The sequence below is a fragment of the Electrona antarctica genome, assembly GCF_951216825.1.
Source record: "Electrona antarctica genome assembly, contig: scaffold_288, whole genome shotgun sequence".
Classification (NCBI taxonomy): domain Eukaryota; kingdom Metazoa; phylum Chordata; class Actinopteri; order Myctophiformes; family Myctophidae; genus Electrona; species Electrona antarctica.
In genome coordinates this window covers 56,407-62,500 of record NW_027636928.1, presented here as the reverse complement: position 1 = coordinate 62,500, position 6,094 = coordinate 56,407, and the positions used below count along the sequence as shown (strand labels likewise).

Below are 6,094 nucleotides of genomic sequence, written 5' to 3'. Positions count from 1 at the left end.
GAACCTTATGGTTATGAACTTCAAATGTGGCTTTAGTGGTTCATTTATACTATATTAAAGAGAGAGGTAAAGTCCACACACACGACAATGCTCCTGTAAGATTGTAATGGTTGTATTAAATATTTAAATTACAACACATTCTTTCTATTGGCAACTTCATACCGCACAGATCTGATCCAGCTTGGACATCAATGCAAACAGTGGCGTGCACAGATAGACACTAGGGGGTGCTAGAGCGCCATCTGCCCCTGCCCTCTGGACAGCAAAATGTGCTGTGGGCACATTTTGCTATCATTATTATTTTGTGTACAGTGTACAGTATGTGGACCATGGTGACATTGATCAATTCTTGATAAAAAAAGCTTCTAATATATTATTTAGGCCCCAAAATCTATAAATCTCACACTATTAAGCCAACCGGCCGGTTCCACGCGCTGCACAAGGTGCCCTTTATTCCACTTGAGCACCTGCCCCCCTAAATGTCTGTGACCCCTGACCCCTGCCCCTCTAAATGTCTGACCCCTGACCCCTGACCCCTGCCCCTCTAAATGTCTGTGACCCCTGACCCCTGCCCCTCTAAATGTCTGTGACCCCTGACCCCTGCCCCTCTAAATGTCTGTGACCCCTGACCCCTGCCCCTCTAAATGTCTGTGACCCCTGACCCCTGCCCCTCTAAATGTCTGTGACCCCTGACCCCTGCCCCTCTAAATGTCTGTGACCCCTGACCCCTGCCCCTCTAAATGTCTGTGACCCCTGACCCCTGCCCCTCTAAATGTCTGTGACCCCTGACCCCTGCCCCTCTAAATGTCTGTGACCCCTGACCCCTGCCCCTCTAAATGTCTGTGCACGCCGCTGGATGCAAAACCAGTTCATAAAAGCTCTGTCACAGGTCAAAGAGTGCAGGGTAATTCATTATAAGATATAAGCTGACTCTGAGTATTTAATGTATGCTTTATAAAAGTGTGTTAATTTGTCCTATATGTGTTGTAACACAGATCTACAAGCTGTAGACCTACAGCTTGTAGATCTGCTGTTTTTTGAAAAATCGCGAAAATGTGACACAAATCTTTGAATATATATTTTTCCAAGCAAACGTTTTTAACTCAAATCTTTGCTTCTGGGGGTTCCTGGAACAACATATTTTCAGATGGGGGTCGGCGGCCAAATATAGATCATTTTTGGGGTCCTTGACATGAAATATAGACACCACTGATATAGAAACATATGGTTTTTTTTTTTTAAAGAAAACTGTCATGATTTAGAAGACATTTGTAGAATCGTCCTCAGGTCTAAATTGATTAAGTGATGTAATGCTGTATATTTGCTCTTAAGCTGATATGAAGGAAGATTGTGTTTGTATTGGAATGGGTCGTGTCTCTGACAGGGAGACGGACTCATTGGAATGGGCCGTGTCTCTGACAGGGAGACGGACTCATTGGAATGGCCCGTGTCTCTGACAGGGAGACGGACTCATTGGAATGGCCCGTGTCTCTGACAGGGAGACGGACTCATTGGAATGGGTCATGTCTCTGACAGGGAGACGGACTCATTGGAATGGGTCGTGTCTCTGACAGGGAGACGGACTCATTGGAATGGCCCGTGTCTCTGACAGGGAGACGGACTCATTGGAATGGGCTGTGTCTCTGACAGGGAGACAGACTCATTGGAATGGCCCGTGTCTCTGACAGGGAGACGGACTCATTGGAATGGGCCGTGTCTCTGACAGGGAGACAGACTCATTGGAATGGCCCGTGTCTCTGACAGGGAGACGGACTCATTGGAATGGGCTGTGTCTCTGACAGGGAGACGGACTCATTGGAATGGCCCGTGTCTCTGACAGGGAGACGGACTCATTGGAATGGGCCGTGTCTCTGACAGGGAGACGGACTCATTGGAATGGGTCATGTCTCTGACAGGGAGACGGACTCATTGGAATGGGCCATGTCTCTGACAGGGAGACGGACTCATTGGAATGGCCCGTGTCTCTGACAGGGAGACGGACTCATTGGAATGGGCTGTGTCTCTGACAGGGAGACGGACTCATTGGAATGGGTCATGTCTCTGACAGGGAGACGGACTCATTGGAATGGCCCGTGTCTCTGACAGGGAGACGGACTCAGACAGTATATCCATGGAAACTAATAACTGTCATTAAAGTCTTTGGTCTTAATATCTGTCTGGATTTATATTCATGAATAAGGAATGAAGATGCTCGCACACTGTGGGCTCCGATGCTAGTGATATTTATTTGCACAAATTAATGATTGACGTTTCGAGCACAATGTTCTTCCTCATTTGTGCAAATAAAGGCACTTATCACAGTGTGAACACTTATCACTATAGCATCAGAGCCCACAGTGAGAACACTTATCACTAGCATCAGAGCCCACAGTGAGAACACTTATCACTAGCATCAGAGCCCACAGTGAGAACACTTATCACTATAGCATCAGAGCCCACAGTGAGAACACTTATCACTAGCATCAGAGCCCACAGTGAGAACACTTATCACTAGCATCTGAGCCCACAGTGAGAACACTTATCACTATAGCATCAGAGCCCACAGTGAGAACACTTATCACTATAGCATCAGAGCCCACAGTGAGAACACTTATCACTATAGCATCAGAGCCCACAGTGAGAACACTTATCACTATAGCATCAGAGCCCACAGTGAGAACACTTATCACTAGCATCAGAGCCCACAGTGAGAACACTTATCACTATAGCATCAGAGCCCACAGTGAGAACACTTATCACTATAGCATCAGAGCCCACAGTGAGAACACTTATCACTATAGCATCAGAGCCCACAGTGAGAACACTTATCACTATAGCATCAGAGCCCACAGTGAGAACACTTATCACTATAGCATCAGAGCCCACAGTGAGAACACTTATCACTATAGCATCAGAGCCCACAGTGAGAACACTTATCACTATAGCATCAGAGCCCACAGTGAGAACACTTATCACTATAGCATCAGAGCCCACAGTGAGAACACTTATCACTATAGCATCAGGGCCCACAGTGTGAACACTTATCACTAGCATCAGAGCCCACAGTGTGAACACTTATCACTAGCATCAGAGCCCACAGTGTGAACACTTATCACTAGCATCAGAGCCCACAGTGTGAACACTTATCACTATAGCATCAGAGCCCACAGTGAGAACACTTATCACTAGCATCAGAGCCCACAGTGAGAACACTTATCACTATAGCATCAGAGCCCACAGTGAGAACACTTATCACTATAGCATCTGAGCCCACAGTGTGAACACTTATCACTATAGCATCAGAGCCCACAGTGAGAACACTTATCACTAGCATCAGAGCCCACAGTGTGAACACTTATCACTATAGCATCAGAGCCCACAGTGTGAACACTTATCACTATAGCATCAGAGCCCACAGTGAGAACACTTATCACTAGCATCAGAGCCCACAGTGAGAACACTTATCACTATAGCATCAGAGCCCACAGTGAGAACACTTATCACTATAGCATCAGAGCCCACAGTGTGAACACTTATCACTATAGCATCAGAGCCCACAGTGAGAACACTTATCACTATAGCATCAGAGCCCACAGTGTGAACACTTATCACTAGTATCAGAGCCCACAGTGAGAACACTTATCACTATAGCATCAGAGCCCACAGTGAGAACACTTATCACTATAGCATCAGAGCCCACAGTGAGAACACTTATCACTATAGCATCAGAGCCCACAGTGTGAACACTTATCACTAGCATCAGAGCCCACAGTGAGAACACTTATCACTATAGCATCAGAGCCCACAGTGAGAACACTTATCACTAGCATCAGAGCCCACAGTGAGAACACTTATCACTATAGCATCAGAGCCCACAGTGAGAACACTTATCACTATAGCATCAGAGCCCACAGTGAGAACACTTATCACTAGCATCAGAGCCCACAGTGAGAACACTTATCACTATAGCATCAGAGCCCACAGTGAGAACACTTATCACTATAGCATCAGAGCCCACAGTGTGAACACTTATCACTATAGCATCAGAGCCCACAGTGAGAACACTTATCACTATAGCATCAGAGCCCACAGTGTGAACACTTATCACTATAGCATCAGAGCCCACAGTGAGAACACTTATCACTATAGCATCAGAGCCCACAGTGAGAACACTTATCACTATAGCATCAGAGCCCACAGTGTGAACACTTATCACTAGCATCAGAGCCCACAGTGAGAACACTTATCACTATAGCATCAGAGCCCACAGTGAGAACACTTATCACTATAGCATCAGAGCCCACAGTGAGAACACTTATCACTATAGCATCAGAGCCCACAGTGAGAACACTTATCACTATAGCATCAGAGCCCACATTGTGAACACTTATCACTAGCATCAGAGCCCACAGTGTGAACACTTATCACTAGCATCAGAGCCCACAGTGAGAACACTTATCACTAGCATCAGAGCCCACAGTGAGAACACTTATCACTATAGCATCAGAGCCCACAGTGAGAACACTTATCACTATAGCATCAGAGCCCACAGTGAGAACACTTATCACTATAGCATCTGAGCCCACAGTGAGAACACTTATCACTATAGCATCAGAGCCCACAGTGAGAACACTTATCACTATAGCATCAGAGCCCACAGTGAGAACACTTATCACTATAGCATCAGAGCCCACAGTGTGAACACTTATCACTAGCATCAGAGCCCACAGTGAGAACACTTATCACTAGCATCAGAGCCCACAGTGAGAACACTTATCACTATAGCATCAGAGCCCACAGTGAGAACACTTATCACTAGCATCTGAGCCCACAGTGAGAACACTTATCACTATAGCTTTAGAGCCCACAGTGTGAACACTTATCACTATAGCATCAGAGCCCACAGTGTGAACACTTATCACTAGCATCAGAGCCCACAGTGAGAACACATCACTATAGCATCTGAGCCCACAGTGAGAACACTTATCACTATAGCATCAGAGCCCACAGTGAGAACACTTATCACTAGCATCAGAGCCCACAGTGAGAACACTTATCACTATAGCATCTGAGCCCACAGTGAGAACACTTATCACTATAGCATCAGAGCCCACAGTGAGAACACTTATCACTAGCATCAGAGCCCACAGTGAGAACACTTATCACTAGCATCAGAGCCCACAGTGAGAACACTTATCACTATAGCATCAGAGCCCACAGTGTGAACACTTATCACTATAGTATCAGAGCCCACAGTGAGAACACTTATCACTATAGCATCTGAGCCCACAGTGAGAACACTTATCACTATAGCATCAGAGCCCACAGTGTGAACACTTATCACTATAGCATCAGAGCCCACAGTGTGAACACTTATCACTATAGCATCAGAGCCCACAGTGAGAACACTTATCACTAGCATCTGAGCCCACAGTGAGAACACTTATCACTATAGCATCAGGGCCCACAGTGTGAACACTTATCACTATAGCATCAGAGCCCACAGTGAGAACACTTATCACTATAGCATCAGAGCCCACAGTGAGAACACTTATCACTAGCATCTGAGCCCACAGTGAGAACACTTATCACTATAGCATCAGAGCCCACAGTGTGAACACTTATCACTATAGCATCAGAGCCCACAGTGAGAACACTTATCACTATAGCATCAGAGCCCACAGTGAGAACACTTATCACTAGCATCAGAGCCCACAGTGAGAACACTTATCACTAGCATCTGAGCCCACAGTGTGAACACTTATCACTATAGCATCAGAGCCCACAGTGAGAACACTTATCACTATAGCATCAGAGCCCACAGTGAGAACACTTATCACTATAGCATCAGAGCCCACAGTGAGAACACTTATCACTATAGCATCAGAGCCCACAGTGAGAACACTTATCACTATAGCATCAGAGCCCACAGTGAGAACACTTATCACTATAGCATCAGAGCCCACAGTGAGAACACTTATCACTAGCATCAGAGCCCACAGTGTGAACACTTATCACTAGCATCAGAGCCCACAGTGAGAACACTTATCACTATAGCATCAGAGCCCACAGTGAGAACACTTATCACTATAGC

The 6,094-nt window shown here is 45.9% G+C and overlaps 1 protein-coding gene across 1 annotated transcript in view; it reads left to right on the top strand.

Annotated features, from left to right (window-relative positions):
- LOC306919631 (lysophosphatidic acid receptor 2-like) overlaps positions 1-524 on the top strand; it is a 115,644-nt gene extending 115,120 nt beyond the window's left edge. The window contains exon 7 of the mRNA XM_079532390.1: positions 1-524. This exon is cut by the window's left edge and continues 1,984 nt beyond it. The gene's annotated coding sequence lies outside the window, so the exon portion shown is untranslated.
- Positions 525-6,094: the final 5,570 nt, after the last annotated feature.